General features: G+C 49.4%; 1 protein-coding gene across 9 annotated transcripts in view; it reads left to right on the top strand.

The window, feature by feature from the left end:
* LOC137657737 (tubulin-specific chaperone C-like) overlaps positions 1–16,604 on the top strand; it is a 129,296-nt gene that overhangs the window by 44,310 nt on the left and 68,382 nt on the right. For all 9 annotated transcript variants that reach the window (XR_011047196.1, XR_011047194.1, XR_011047195.1 and 6 more), the window contains one exon: positions 1,917–2,076. The gene's annotated coding sequence lies outside the window, so the exon portion shown is untranslated. The remainder of the gene's footprint in view (positions 1–1,916; positions 2,077–16,604) is intronic.

Raw genomic sequence — 16,604 nt, 5'->3', positions numbered from 1 at the left:
AGAAGGGAAGCAATGAAGCTTCACAACTCCTCGATGGACCAACCCTCCCTCTTCAATGTGGAAGATATCAAGGCAGTTGCCAAGAGGTGGAGTAAGGTGAGTCAAAACTTCCTCTTTCATCGAGCAATGATTTCTAGCCTTTACTCGCGTTACCACCGCAACAGCGATCATCACCGATGAAACGCCAGGGACATAGGAAGGGGTCTCAAACCCTAAAGCAGGCAGCTTCCATAAAGCCGGGTCCCAAGCATCCCTTTGGGTTCCAAGGGTAGAGGAACGAGAGGTGGAAAGCTTGGACAATTCCGCAAGTGGGCATTTCTCCTTCCAGTCAACTGGTGGGAGGATGCCTACAGAGCAAGTGGCAAAGTTGGATGTTTCACAGGGCTCAACGTTGGTCAGTCTTCATCCTCCTTGCAGGGATACCACGTCCCGTTCACACACACTCCCTCCTGTAACCCGACATCCAGTGATGTCGAGTTCCTATGTGAAGGGATCAGGCCCTTCACGCCAAAGTTCAGACCATGTTGGAGAAGGAAGTGTTTCGGCCTGTCCACAGCACCACAGGTGTTCACACGAATCTTCTCCCCAGTGTCCACCTAATCACATAAGCACAGCATTCCTCTCCTTTGGTATCTAGATGACTGGCAGATTCTCGCATACTCGAGAGAGATCCTTTTCTTCCACCGAGACAAACTTCTTGAGTTTTACCACAATCAGTGGATTGTGGGTAATTACAAGAAGTCCTCAATGCAACCTTCTCAAGATCTGATACAATATATCTTTTGATGAAAATAGACATAAATCTATACAGAATAGAGAGATTGAAACAGGCTCCTCGCCCATTTCTGTTGCAAGATAAACTACCAGCACATGAGTTACTGAGGTTGCTGGAGCACCTGTCATCCTTCGAACGACTGGTTCCTAACAACCGTCTTTGCATCTGATCCCTCCTAAAGGTGAATCTCCACTGTAAAGAGCAAAAGGGATTAGATGTAAGGTGCCAGAACAAATGGCAAATTTGGAAATGATTTGTGTTTTCCTAACTTTACAAACCTTGAGCTCTCAACTGTCCCACTATAACCCATCCCCCTAGAAAGTCCTGCCTGCAATAAAAAAGTGACGTTATGTTACTAGTGCGGGTGTGAGTGGGGTGGCTGGTCTACCCCCACCCCCCACTAAGTAGCGGGGGGTAGTGATACCTCACTAAAATGTCTTTTTGCTAGTTTTCTGCTTTCACCAAAATGATATCCAATGTAAAGATCTCAAGGTTTGTATAGTTAGGAAAATCAAATTATTTCAAAATTTTTCATTTTTCATTGCATACAGTTATGAGAGAGTAAGGCTTGAGTGAAGTACAGTACAGTACTGTACTGTATGTGTATTATGGACTATAGACAAGTATTTTTGCATAGCCTGGAATTTAGCCTTGAGTACTTAATAGTTGTCTTTTTGTATGCACTAAATATCTGCAAAGTTGAAATTTAAAATTATTCATGTATATAGCTTGTTATAATTTTCTATGGCCTTAACATTATCTAATTGGAACACATGTTAAGAAAAAGGCTGGTTTACTTTCGGTCTTATACCTGTCCCTTACCTACCCCGTTTCAACAAATCATGAAGAAAATATATGCGTTAAAAATTCCCATTACTAATGACTTTCTATGACCTTGGATCGTAATGAAGTACATACTCTCCCATAATAACTTTTGGTTTTATTAAATTAGTGCTTCTGCCCCTTGTTGTGTATTTCAACTATTTCCTATTAAAAGTGAATAATTCTCTAGTGATAGCATTTTTCCATATATAGTAGTACTTTATTGAATGTTTAATACTGTACTTTAGAAAGCCTGATTATCATGAATCCGCTGAAGTGTCATGTTTTGATTAAAGAATTTCCTCTCTTGATTTTACAGCCTTCTATTCAGTGGGAGAGCTTTTTCAGTCTAAAGATCAAACAAGAAAATTTGACAGCAATATTTGGACTATCCAACACACTCAAGTTCCTGATAACAAAGGGTCACCTACCCTTGGTGAGAAGAGAGACATTTAAAGAAACCTAAGGTATTATAAAAGGTGAGTTTCTTCCAGATATATTCTCAGATGTATTAAATTTTGTGGATTTACTTAATTTTTAAGATTTTTTTTTTTACTATAGAAAATCATTTCAATTTAGTAGTACTGTAGACATGTTTTTTCAAGTATTTGTAAATTTGCATTTGTACCAGTATTGATGGTTAAGAAGGTAAATGAATACAGTCGGCCCTCATTTTAGGCAAGGGCTAGGTTACAGAGACAGGCACGCTGAGGGAAATATTGCGAATATGGGTTACCCTAGGGTGGGCCAACTCCTAACCTAACAAGTCACTTTCCCTTGCGTACAAGGGCGTTCTTTACTGGATGATTTAACCCTGTAAATATTGCCTAATATTGTTTTTATTTGGTTTCTGTCATAGTTTATAATTATATGTACAGCGTACAGTACATTTGCACATGCACACTATGTACTGGACATGGTAGGGCTACAGTATAGTACACGAAACTACTTATTTAACATTTAATAAATACCTGTACTGCAAATACAATACTGAAAGTAGTTGATAAAAAAAAGCTATTTTAGTGTAGTAATACTCTTTACTGTTCTATATGCAACTTACATTTGAAAATTTAAGATTAATTTACAATATCTTTGTACATGTAGTGTAAGTGTCAAGATATATTTTGTAAAAGGACCACTAACTACTGTTACGAAGTTCTATGCAGCAATGTTGATGAAATTCCTAAGTGTCCCCTGCGAAGTATGGGTTACTGTTGCTGTAGGTAATCCGACATCTACAAGACCCGGTATTTGATGGATAACGTATGTACAAGATTTGTGGAAAAATGTAATACTGTAGTTAGTACAGGTGGAGAAAATACACAGAAAATACAAAAATATTGTACGTACAATAGATATGGCTTTGTTCCTAACCCCACATTCTATACCGTACCTTTGTAAACAAAAATCATAATACGCTGGATGAACAAAACTGTAATACTGTTCAAAATTCTGTATATGCAATATTACAGTACAGTAGCGTCACAATTTAAGACTACGCTACCCAGTATACTAAGTGTATAGAACAGTACATATTTTTTACAACGACCACTCGCCATTTGTTTACAAAATTTTGTAACCCAGTAACCCAGCGCTTACACAGTAACCCAGCTCTAAAGTATTTATACTATTTACATAAGCTGTGGAAAAAAATATAATTTGTTCCAACACGGAGTACTTACCTCGAACTACTTTTTTAGGAGTATCTGGTATCTCCTCCCATCCGACCAGAGTTTTGTGTAGTTTGCCTTAGTCCCATTTTCTATGAGGGGTAACCTCAGGTGGATTGATACGCGCCCTGAGGCTAACCCCGGGTCAGAGAGCATGCTTGCTCGGGTCTCGACCTCCAGTAAGTTCTCTGGTCGCGTCGCGATATCATCTCGACGCTCTCCTAACCCAGTGTGACCCTTTGTGTCCCCGGCTTCCCTTCGTGTCTCACACGGTCCCCACGTGGTACCTTTGTGCTATAGCTTATTCTTTCCCTCTGCATTCCTGTGTCTCGCGGTGCATTACTATTGTGTCATGGAACATCCCCGTCTTTGTCCTGGGCCTATGGCCGGAAAATCGTGTGGTGCTTTCCTGTCGAAACCTGAAGTAAACCCGCACTCCTTGTGTTCGTCGTGTAGGGGCAGTGTGTGTTCCCCTACGGCCACGTGCCCGGAGTGCGTGTCTTGGAACGAGGTGCAGTGGGTGCGTTACGGCACCAAAAAGAAGTAGGCGCCGAAGAGGTCACCTAAGAAGCCGAACGTCTCTTCTCCTCTTACTTCGCCGGGCGTGTCGTCAGACTGAGCCTCCCTGCCACCTTCCCCTACCCAGAGTAGGGGACGAGGTAAGTCCGTTGCGGGGAAGAGGCCTTGGGCCCTTCCCCAGGAGTCTGGGTTGCAGGATAGTGGGGTTGTGGCGTCATCCCAGGCAAGTGAGGGGCCTGAGGGAGGGTTGGGAGTATGTGCTGGGGACGAAGCCCTGGTGCAAGCAGGGCCCGCCTCCTCAGATGACCCTATGTGGGGTAAAAATGTTCCTACCTCTTCTCCCGCCTCTTGGGCGTGCTTTTCAGGTACTTCTACAGCCAAGGGTGCCGTTGAGAGGGAAGACTCGCCGCCGTCAGACTCCCTCGCGTGGGTGCCGCCGAAGACGCCCTTCAGGTCCCCGTTGAGGATGGAAGAAGGCTTTGGAACCTGGTCCCCCAATGAAGAAAGACCACGCTCCCCTCCAGCGCCTTCAGCTACACTTCCGGACGTCTTCTTGCAGCCCCCGTCTTCCATCGAGCGTCAAGTGGACCCCCCAACGACGCGGCGCGAGTCGGGCCCGCCGGTGAGGTCCTACAAGTCGTCGGGCTCTTCGGTCGAAGCCTTTTCTTGCTCCTCGGAGGACGAGCCCCGGAGCAAACTTTGAAGACGTCACGAGAGGTCCCGCAGGAGACGCTCTCGTTCTTGTTCCCGCTCCAGGTCCCGCCACGTGGGTAGACGATCCAGATCCCCCAGAAGAAAATATAGAAGTGGCTCCCCGGGGGAAGAATGGGTGGTCATCCCACGCAGCAAACTCATCGAGCTGTCAGCAGTCCCGAGCTCCTCAAGTTGGAACCCTAGAACTCGATCGCCGGAGAGGTACGCATCCTGCGGCAGATACGACCGACGGAGGGAGTCGTCGTTTCAGGTCCCAGCGTACAGGCATAAGTGCGCGAAGGTTCCGACTCCATCCGCCCAGCGGAGAGAGTCGCCCCTTCGGTCTGGCAGCCACTCCCGACCCCCAAGTTATCTTCGAATCGGCAGGATCGTGAGAAGCGACTCCCCTCGTCGAGTAGGCCCGTGGATGCCTGGACCTCCGCGAAAAAGGATAGACCTAGGGTGGAGGCCCCCGTCTCGACGGCGATGCCCGTCCTACGTCCAGAGCCACAGGAGTCGTTGCGGGCCAAGTTGTCTCCTTCACCCTATATGGAGGCCTCCGTCGGAGGGGCCCCGTCTCAAGCAGTAGGGCGCCCTACGGAGGAGCTGGACGACAATGTAGAGGGTTCGGCAGCGGAGGTGTCAGCCTACAGGAGGGTGATAGGGCTCATCAGGAGGCATCATAGGTTGGACGAGCCCGAGCCCTCCTTCGAAGAATTCTGGCAATCTAGTCTCAGCAGACTGGTGGATGCCCCCATCCAGCAGAGATCCTCTCTAGCACTCCCGTTAGCCAGGGACGTTAGGCTAGGTAGGACCCACGTGAATAAGATCGTGGCCAATCATGCCGAAGCCCCCAAGACCCAGAGTTCCTCCAAGCTGCTTCAGGGCCTGAAGTCGCAGAGCAAATTCTACCTTCCGGAGAGCCATCGTGCAGGTGCTTGTACGGTGGAGCCAGCAGTCGCCGTTTTAGGCCAAGGAGCAGCAGAAGAAAGGGCCTCTACAGCACCAGTCTGTTTCTCTCCGTCAGAAGCGACCATGATGGAGGAGATAGCTAAGGACCTCGTAAACGTGTCTTCGTGGCTAGATTGGTGGGCTTCCACGCTAGTAGGCGTCCAGTCCTCCTACGACCTCACTATCCCAGAGAACCAGGCCTTACTGAAGGAGCTGATTAGCTCTGGAGGTAAGGCCTTGAAGTTCTTGTCGTACCAGTCCCTCGCACAGGCCGTCAACTGGGTTCTGCGGAGGAGGGACACAGTCCTCAATAAGCTCACCAGGCGTCTCCCCGACAGGGAAGCGAGGTCCCTGAGGAGCCTGCCCCTGTGGGACGATTCAATTTTCCCCCTGAAGGCGGCAGAAGAAACAATAGAAAGGGTCAGGAAGCTGAAGGACACGGGAGATTTCAGACCCCCTTCGGCAAGAAGACCCACCCACAGAAGAACCACCTCCGACGTAACCCGCCCTCCTCGGGCTTCGCCTAGCCAGCCCAGGAGAGACGGCCCTACTACGGCCTGGTCGCAGCCACCGCATCCCTCCAGTAGGGGAACAACCCCGGCTCTGTCTTCCTATAGGCCTTCCTACGCAGTGGTCAGAAGAGGGCGGTCAGGCCGTGCCTCTAGAAGAAGATAGGGGGAGAGGACCCCTACTTCTGCCGAAGCCTCAGGTGGGGGGATGCCTCAGACATTCTTGGCAAGCATGGAAGGACCACGGAGCGGACCCGTGGACTGTAGCAGTCCTGAAAGAAGGGTACAGGTTACCCTTCCTAGCAGACCCCCCACCCCTAATGCCAGATCAACAGGCAGAGTGGTTGGCTCCCAAAGACCCCTTGAGAAGAACACCCCTGCAAGAGGAGGTCTCGGCGATGCTGGTAAAAGGGGCGATAGAGCCAGTCAAGGATCCGGGCCCGGGGTTCTACAGCAGGCTTTTCCTGGTGGAGAAAGCGACAGGGGGCTGGAGACCGGTCATAGACCTCTCAGCCCTCAACAAGTTTGTGTACAAGACCGACTTCAAGATGGACACCCCGAAGTCGGTCCTAGCGTCCTTGAGGGAAGGGGACTTCATGATGTCCATAGTCCTCAAGGATGCATACTTCCAGATTCCAGTTCACCCCTCTAGCAGGAAGTACCTAAGGGTGAAATGGGGTTCCCAAATGTTGCAGTTCAAGACCCTCTGCTTCGGGTTGTCAACAGCACCTCGGGTCTTTACGAGAGTCTTCACAACGGTCTCAGCCTGGGCACACGAACAGGGTATCCGCCTGATTCGGTACATGGACAACTGGTTGTTACTTCAGCTTCAGGGGAAGTACTGAGGGAGCAAGGCGCGAAGCTACTGCGGTTCTGCAACGTCCTGGGTATCATCATCAACCTGGAGAAGTCCCAATTGATACCCTCCACCAGGATGACCTACCTCGGAATGGTCCTAGACTCCCGGTTGGCGAGAGCCTTCCCTTCCGGGGAGAGACTAGACAACTTGGACCAGATCCTCCGTCCCTTCCTGTCAGACCAGCCCAGGAGAGCGAAGGACTGGCAGAGACTGATAGGCCACCTCGTGTCATTGGAGAAGCTGGTCCCCCAGGGGAGACTCAAACTCGGGGAAGTCTAGTGGAATCTGAAAGAGCTCTGGAACCAGAGAGACTCCCCCCACAAGGTGATCCCAGTTTTCCCGGAGACGAAAGAAGTCCTGGAGTGGTGGCGCGTCAGATCGAACACCCTCAAGGGGATGCCCTTTGCAGTCGACCCTCCGGAGATGCTCCTGTTCACGGATGCATCCAAGGAGGGGTGGGGTGCCCATCTCCTCGGAAGGTCAGCAAGAGGAAGTTGGACGGACGTGGAGAAAACCCAGCACATAAACGTGCTAGAAATGAGGGCAGTGCGAAGGGCATGCCTAGAGTTCGTCCATCTACTCCGGGGGAACACCGTGGCACTGATGTGCGACAACGCCACGGTGGTGGCCTACATAAAGAAGCAAGGAGGACTAAAATTGAAGGAGTTGTGTGTCCTCACGTTGGAACTTCTGGAATGGGCCGAAGGGGAGCAGATCAGAATCTCAGCAAGGTTCATTCCAGGAAAGAGGAACATCCTGGCTAACGGTCCAAGCAGGATGGGACAAGTAGTAGGATCCGAATGGTCTCTACACCCGGAAGTGGCCAAAGCCATTATTCAGAAATGGGGATCGCCAGTGATGGATCTCTTCGCAACGAGACTGAATGCACAGCTCCCCGTGTTTTGTTTTCTTCTGTACCAGACCCAAAAGCGGCGTTCGAGGATGCCTTCCAACACCCTTGGGACAACCTCAACGTGTACGCCTTCCCTCCCTTCGGGATGCACTTGGTAGCGTCCTGGTGGCCGGAGAGAGAGTGGTTCGTGGATCTAAAGGAACTGGCACGCCTTCCACCTTGGCCCCTTCCGGACAGACCAGACCTTCTCCGGCAGCCCCACTTTCAAAGGTTCCACGAGAACCCTCGGTCCCTCCGTCTTCACGCATGGAGGTTATCAAGCGTCTCCTGAGGAAGGAAGGCTATTCGTCGGGAACGGCAGCAAGGATGTCAGGTTATCTGAGACGATCATCGGCAGCGGTCTACCAGGCAGAGTGGGCCACTTTTACTAAATGGTGCGTCTCTAAGAACATCAAACCACTGAGGGCCTCTATCCCAGAGATAGCGGACTTCCTGGTCTATTTCAGGGACGTGGTTAACATGTCCATCCCGGCCATCAAAGGAGTCCGGGCTGCGCTGGGCCAAGTCTTCCTCCTGAAGGGCATCGACCTGGGTGCCTTTAGACATATCTCGATGCTCATCAAGAGTTTCGAGCAATCGTGCCCCCCTCAAGCCGTTAGGGTACCTCAGTGGGACGTGGCCAGAGTCCTGAAGATGTTGTCAGAACCGCCCTTCGAACCCCTAAAAGACATCGTGGACAAGGACCTCACCCTTAAGACAGTTTTTGTGCTAGCGTTGGCCTCAGCAAAACGAGTAGGGGAGATTCATGGACTGTCTTACGAGGTTTCACACTCGAAGGGTTGGCGGGAAGCTACCTTCAGGTTCGTGCCATCCTTTGTAGCAAAGACCCAGAATCCAGCCGTGTGGTATCCCAGGTTTGAGGGCTTCTCAATGCCAGCAATTCCTCGGTCGGACAACCCGAGGGACTTGCAGCTGTGCCCTGTCAGGGCAATAAGGAAATACTTTGGAGAAGACAGCCAGACTTCGACCCGGAATCAAAAGTCCTTTTGTTTCCACAGGCCTAGTGAAGAAACCAGTCTCGAAAAACACTATCTCCTGGCTGCGGCGGGTGATTATCAGAGCCTACAGTAGTGCAGGAATCCCACTGCCGGGCAAACCCAGACCCCACGACATTAGGGGCCTAAGTACGTCGTTGGCATTCGAGTAGAATATGGCAGTGGGCCAGATCCTGAGAGCAGGCACCTGGGCTAACCTGTCAACCTTCACAGCTCACTACTTGAAAGACTATTCGAGGAAGTCCCTGGACGAGTTCTCAATAGGTACCGTCATTTCCGCGCTCCAAACGGTTTAAAGGTATAGCCCCAGTGATAACCGCGGGTAGTAAGTCCAAGAGAGACAGGTTCGTTTCTTAACCCCCTTGTTCTTCCTTCCCCCTGTTTCCGCTCAAGATTTGACTCCGATAGCCCCCTGAGCCTGCTACAAGATACACTGTCATTGGAAGGACATGTCTCCTAGGGTTTCTTGCAGAGGTGAGTTACTTAGACACTAACATAAGTTTTTTGTGTAGTTTTACCTCTTTTTCTCGTGTTTCCTTGGGGTCAACAGAACCTAGCCTCCTATCTAGGTTCTTAGGATATGCTTCAGCACTGTCTCTAGGTCTGGAAGGCCACTCCCACCTCCTAAAGTATAAGTCTCCTAAGAAAGTAGTTCGAGGTAAGTACTCCATGTTGGAACAAATCAAAAATTTTAAGTAATTTGTATTTTTCCTAACAGTACTTACCTCGAACTACTTTCGGGTAATGGCCCACCCTTCCTTCCCCGAGTGCCTTACTGGACTTCTTAGAAACCTAAGCTGCCAAGAACTTACTGGAGGTCGAGACCCGAGCAAGCATGCTCTCTGACCCGGGGTTAGCCTCAGGGCGCGTATGACTCCGCCTGAGGTTACCCCTCATAGAAAACAGGACTAGGGTACAGTAAACTACACAAAACTCTGGTCGGATGGGAGGAGATCCCAGATACTCCCAAGAAAGTAGTTCTAGGTAAGTACTGTTAGGAAAAATACAAATTACTTAAAATTTGTAATATTTTTATTAACAGAAAATACAAAAGTACGGTATGGAGTTGTTTTGTACCCCACCTACTGTACATAATCAACGTACACCTGGGGAAGACAGAAATGGTCATATTAGAATTACAGTAGTAAATGATAAATAATATAAAATAAAATCGCAATTACAGTACAATACTGTATAATAGATTAGTGATACAGTAGACAAAAAAAAAAAAAAAAATGGTCATGTACGTAATGGAGCATACTTGAAAATATATTTTTCAATATTAATCTTACCCGATGATCATGTAGCTGCAACTCTGTTGCCCGACAGAAAAAACCTAAAGTCGGGATACGCCAGCGATCGCTATACAGGTGGGGGTGTACAACAACAGCGCCATCTGTCGAGTAGGTACTCAGGTACTTCTTGTCAACAAGAACCAATTTTTCCTCTGTCGTGCCACCGGCAAGACCTACTTGATACGCTGTTGTTTCTGGAGTTGATTTCACGCTTTTTGGTGATGTATTCTCTCTAGATATTAGCTTTCGCTGTACAGGAGTTATTATCATTAACTTATCAAGCTTTTTTGATTAGTTTTGGATTAATTGTTGACGACTTTGATAGATTTTGGATTCCCCCCTTGGCTAATTCAAGATGTCTGACCATTCTCAAGTCCCTAAGTACAGGCAGTGTAGCGCTAGGGACTGTTCTAGGCGTCTTCCGAAGGCCTCTATAGATCCTCACACCGTTTGTTCCAATTGTAGGGGTAAATCCTGTCAATTGGAAGATCGATGTGAGGAATGCGCTGGGCTTTCGGAATTCGATTTTAATGAATTCCTTAAGAATGCACGTAGGCTAGAGAAGGATAGGATCAGGAGGAGTTCGTCTCGCTCTTTTGATTTTTCCTCTCCCCATGCCCCTCAACCTATTCCTTCCCCTGTAGTGGTGACTCCCGACCCTGCTTCTAGTGCTCAACCATCGATGGCGGACATGATGCGTGCCATTCAGGCTCTTGGTGACAGAGTGGAGTCATTAGCTAATGACCGGAATCAACTTTTGGCCGATGTCAAAGAGTTGAAAGAGAAAAGTGCAGTGGGAAGTGTAGTGAGTGCAAGTGCGGTGAAAAGTGTCAGTGTCAGTGTTACGCATGAGGGTGCATCTGTTCGTGCCAGTCGTCCTCCCAGTCCGGGACCTCTTGCAAGCTCCCAAGCCCAGGGGAGAAGCAATGTCGAAGGACCAAAGGGTTCGACAGGCCTTGATCAGCGTACGGATGTACCCTCAGTGGTTGCGGACGTATCTTGCAGAGATCGTCCCATCCACAAACAGACGAGTGAGCCCATTCATTCCTCGTCTGTGGAAGAAGTTTCTAGGAAGAAACGTTGGACCAAGGTCTCACGACCTCTCAAGCGCAAGGTCCCTTCCGAGCGAGTCCAACGGCCCAGGTGTAGCCACTGGGTCAGTTCGGACTCGCCGCAGTCTTCCGAAGACTGCACACCTCCCAAGAGAGGTAGAGTGGTTCCGCAGCAGGCAATCACTCCGTCTGTTGCCGCACCAACCACGGTAGACCCTAAGTGGTCTATGCTGCAGACTATGCAGTCTCAGCTTGCTTCCTTCATGCAGGAGTATCGTGCTGAGAAGGTTGACACTGCACCTGTTAACCTACAACCTGCCACGGTTGTGCGCTCAGCAGATACTGCGGCTGCCTGCTCCCACACTCCGCCTGTGAGAGCTCCACCACCGATGCGCAGTCGACCCTGCCAGACGCATGTTGACGTTAGCCGACATGCGGCACCCTCCGTTGACATGCGTGAGCTACCTCATCAGCAGTGGGAAGGTGCTGTCAAGCTGCCGTGTTTTGACGCAATGCGGCAGTCTCCGCAACCCACGGCAGTCCCTCCCACGCACCAGCACTCCGCTTTTGTTGTTGCCAGCTCTCAGACTGACCAGCAGCGGCATGATGTTGGATCCAGTGCAGCTACGCATGCACCCGTGCTGCCGGATTCAGCCGTTCAGCTTTCTTCTCCACCTTTGCCGCTTCCTCCTCAGCATTCGGATGAAGGAGTATCTGATGACGACGAAGCTGCGCATTTGGACGATCCGCACTCCGACATAGAAGAACCCAAGTCTACGCCTCCCTCCTTAGACTTTAGGAAAGTCCTTGCCCTGTTTAGGGAGTTGTATCCGGACCAGTTTGTGTCTGCAACCCCGCGCTCACCTCCCTCTGAGTTCGCTTTAGGCATGCAGTCAGCAGCTCCTGCCTTTACGAAACTCGTACTCGCGCGCTCATCCAAGAGAGCTTTAAGGGTACTGGGAGAGTGGTTGCAGTCCAAGAAGCAACTTGGGAAGACAGCCTTCATCTTTCCTCCTACCAAGCTTGCTTCCAAATCTAGCGTCTGGTATGCCACGGGAGAAGAACCCGGCTTGGGAGTTCCTGCCTCTGCCCAGGGCGACTTCTCAAGTCTGGTTGACTCTCCCCGCAGGCTGGCTATGAGACGCTCCAAGATTTGCTGGACCTTTTCGGACATGGACCATCTGTTGAAGGGAGTTTTTCGTGCTTTTGAGATCTTCAACTTCCTGGACTGGTGTTTGGGAGCGTTAAGCAGAAAGACCTCCCCTTCGGATAAGGACTCTGCCATGCTTATCATGTCATGCATGGACAAAGCCATTCGGGATGGGTCTGGCGAGCTTGCGGCTTCGTACGTGTCCGGAGTGCTTAAGAAGCGAGATCACCTTTGCTCCTTCTTGTCTGCGGGGATCACACCATGCCAGAAGTCGGAGTTGATGTTTGCTCCGCTTTCCAAGTGTCTCTTTCCGGAAGAGCTGATCAAGGGGATTGCTGCCTCGTTGATCCAGAAGGATACCCATGACCTGGTGGCGTCTTCCGCACGTAAAGTCACAGCTTTACCTTCCGTGCCTAGACCTAGGATGGACACACCAGCGTCTAGGTTCATCCCGCCCTTTCGTGGCAGAACCTCCAGCAGAGGAGGTACCCGTGCCGACAGTCAACGTGGCAAAAAGAAGAAGGGTTCCAAGTCCTCAAAAGGCAGAATCTGACTGCCTACCTCTCCAGACAGCAGTGGGAGCCAGGCTCAAGAACTACTGGCAGGCTTGGGAGAACAGAGGTGCAGACGCTCAGTCTGTGAAGTTGCTAAGAGAGGGGTACAGGATTCCGTTCTTGCGCAATCCCCCTCTAGCAACTACTCCCATCAACCTCTCTCCCAACTACAAAGAGGAGGACAAGAGGCTAGCTTTACAGCAAGAGGTGTCTCTCTTGCTACAAAAGGGAGCGGTAGTCATAGTCCGTGACCATCAATCCCCGGGCTTCTACAACCGTCTCTTCTTAGTAGCGAAGAAGACAGGAGGGTGGAGACCGGTGCTGGACGTCAGTGCTCTCAATGCTTTTGTCACCAAGCAGACGTTCACCATGGAGACGACGAAGTCGGTGCTAGCATCGGTCAGGAAGGAAGACTGGATGGTCTCGTTGGACCTAAAAGACGCGTACTTTCACGTCCCCGTCCATCCAGACTCCCAACCTTTCCTAAGGTTCGTCTTTGGAAAGGTCGTTTACCAGTTCCAAGCCCTGTGCTTTGGCCTAAGCACGGCACCTCTAGTGTTTACCAAACTGATGAGGAATATTGCCAAATTCCTGCATTTGGCAGACATCAGAGCCTCCCTCTATTTGGACGACTGGCTTTTAAGAGCTCTGTCAAGTCGTCGCTGTCTGGAGAATCTCAAATGGACTATGGATCTGACCAAGGAATTGGGTCTCCTGGTCAATATAGAGAAGTCCCAACTCGTCCCATCCCAAACTTTTGTCTATCTAGGTATGGAGATTCAGAGTCGAGCTTTTCGGGCTTTTCCGTCGGCCCCCAGAATCAGTCAAGCCCAAGAATGCATCCAGAGCATGCTGAGAAGGAACTGATGTTCAGTCAGGCAGTGGATGAGTCTAACAGGGACGCTTTCATCGCTGGCCCAGTTCATCGCGTTAGGGAGACTCCACCTCCGCCCCCTTCAGTATCATCTAGCTGCTCACTGGAGAAAGGACATGACGCTAGAAGCGGTCTCAGTTCCTATATCCGAAGAGATGAAGTCTGCGCTGACGTGGTGGAAGAACAGCATTCTTCTCAAGGAAGGTCTACCATTGGCTGTTCAGACCCCCGACCACCTTCTCTTCTCGGACGCATCGGACACGGGCTGGGGTGCGACACTGGACGGACAGGAATGCTCGGGCACGTGGAATCCGGATCAAAGAACACTTCACATCAACTGCAAGGAGCTATTGGCAGTTCATCTGGCCTTGAGAAGCTTCAAGTCCCTCCTTCTAGGCAAGGTGGTGGAGGTGAACTCCGACAACACTACAGCCTTGGCGTACATCTCCAAGCAAGGAGGGACTCATTCGAGGAAGTTGTTCGAGATCGCAAGGGACCTCCTCACCTGGTCAAGAGATCGAAAGATATCGCTGGTAACGAGGTTCATTCAAGGCGACATGAATGTCATGGCAGACCGCCTCAGCCGGAAGGGTCAGGTCATCCCCACAGAGTGGACCCTTCACAAGAATGTTTGCAGCAGACTATGGGCCCTGTGGGGTCAGCCCACCATAGATCTGTTCGCTACCTCGATGACCAAGAGGCTCCCAAATTATTGCTCACCGATTCCGGACCCAGCAGCAGTTCACGTAGATGCCTTTCTTCTGGATTGGTCCCATCTAGACCTGTATGCGTTCCCTCCGTTCAAGATTGTCAACAAGGTACTGCAGAAGTTCGCCTCTCACGAAGGGACACGGTTGACGTTGGTTGCTCCCCTCTGGCCCGCGAGAGAATGGTTCACCGAGGTACTGCAATGGCTAGTGGACGTTCCCAGGACTCTTCCTCTAAGAGTGGACCTTCTGCGTCAGCCGCACGTAAAGAAGGTACACCCAAGCCTCCACGCTCTTCGTCTGACTGCCTTCAGACTATCGAAAGACTCTCAAGAGCTAGAGGCTTTTCGAAGGAGGCAGCCAGAGCGATTGCCAGAGCAAGGAGGACATCCACTCTCAAGGTCTACCAGTCAAAATGGGAAGTCTTCCGAAGCTGGTGCAAGGCGAATTCAGTTTCCTCAACCAGTACCTCTGTAATGCAGATAGCTGACTTCCTTTTACATCTAAGGAATGTAAGATCCCTATCAGCTCCTACGATCAAAGGTTACAGAAGCATGTTGGCAGCAGTCTTCCGCCACAGAGGCTTAGATCTTTCCACCAACAAAGATCTACAGGACCTCCTTAAGTCTTTTGAGACCTCAAAGGAGCGTCGGTTAGCCACACCAGGTTGGAACCTAGACGTGGTTTTAAGGTTCCTGATGTCAGCAAGGTTCGAACCGCTTCAATCAGCCTCTTTTAAAGATCTCACTTTGAAGACTCTTTTCCTCGTTTGCTTAGCAACAGCTAAAAGAGTCAGTGAGATTCACGCCTTCAGCAGGAACATAGGTTTTACATCTGAAACGGCTACATGTTCCTTACAGCTTGGTTTTTTAGCTAAAAACGAGCTTCCTTCTCGTCCTTGGCCCAAGTCGTTCGAGATCCCAAGCCTGTCCAACTTGGTTGGAAACGAACAAGAGAGAGTACTATGCCCAGTAAGAGCTCTTAAGTACTATTTAAGACGTACAAAGCCATTACGAGGACAATCAGAAGCTTTATGGTGTTCTATTAAGAAACCTGCTTTACCGATGTCTAAGAACGCAGTTTCTTATTACATCAGGCTTTTGATTAGAGAGGCCCATTCTCATCTGAAGGAGGAAGACCATGCTTTGCTGAAGGTAAGGACACATGAAGTTAGAGCTGTCGCTACTTCAGTGGCCTTCAAACAGAACCGTTCTCTGCAGAGTGTAATGGATGCAACCTATTGGAGAAGCAAGTCAGTGTTCGCATCATTTTACCTTAAAGATGTCCAGTCTCTTTACGAGAACTGCTACACCCTGGGACCATTCGTAGCAGCGAGTGCAGTAGTAGGTGAGGGCTCAACCACTACATTCCCATAATCCCATAACCTTTTTTAATCTTTCTCTTGAAATGCTTTTTATTGTTGTTTTTGGGTTGTACGGAAGGCTAAGAAGCCTTTTGCATCCTGGTTGATTTGGCGGGTGGTCAAATTCTTTCTTGAGAAGCGCCTAGATTAGAGGTTGTGATGAGGTCCTTTAGTATGGGTTGCAGCCCTTCATACTTCAGCACCTAGGAGTCGCTCAGCATCCTAAGAGGATCGCTAGGCTCAGTAAGGAAGACGTACTTAAAAAGGCAGAGTAATGGTTCAAGTCGACTTCCTTACCAGGTACTTATTTATTTTATGTTTGTTATTTTGAATAACTGCTAAAATGAAATACGGGATTCTTAGCTTCTAATGTTAACATGTATGCTGGTCTCCACCCACCCCCCTGGGTGTGAATCAGCTACATGATCATCGGGTAAGATTAATATTGAAAAATGTTACTTTCCTTAGTAAAATAAATTTTTGAATATACTTACCCGATGATCATGAATTTAAGGACCCTCCCTTCCTCCCCATAGAGACCCAGTGGACCGAGGAGAAAATTGGTTCTTGTTGACAAGAAGTACCTGAGTACCTACTCGACAGATGGCGCTGTTGTTGTACACCCCCACCTGTATAGCGATCGCTGGCGTATCCCGACCTTAGGTTTTTTCTGTCGGGCAACAGAGTTGCAGCTACATGATCATCGGGTAAGTATATTCAAAAATTAATTTAATAAGGAAAATAACATTTTTCAAATAATTTAATGAGAATATTACGTAAAGTGCAGTGTATTATTTTCAGTACTAAAAAATAAAACACTCACTGCTTAGTACTCTAAGGCTGGTAGTGAGCCTAAACGCCACCGAAAGATGATGACGATTGCTGAGAAGGTGACGCTTCTCG

This window comes from Palaemon carinicauda, chromosome 18, assembly GCF_036898095.1.
Source record: "Palaemon carinicauda isolate YSFRI2023 chromosome 18, ASM3689809v2, whole genome shotgun sequence".
Classification (NCBI taxonomy): domain Eukaryota; kingdom Metazoa; phylum Arthropoda; class Malacostraca; order Decapoda; family Palaemonidae; genus Palaemon; species Palaemon carinicauda.
The sequence above is the reverse complement of the archived record's forward strand: the minus strand, read 5'-3'. Positions and strand labels throughout refer to the sequence as shown.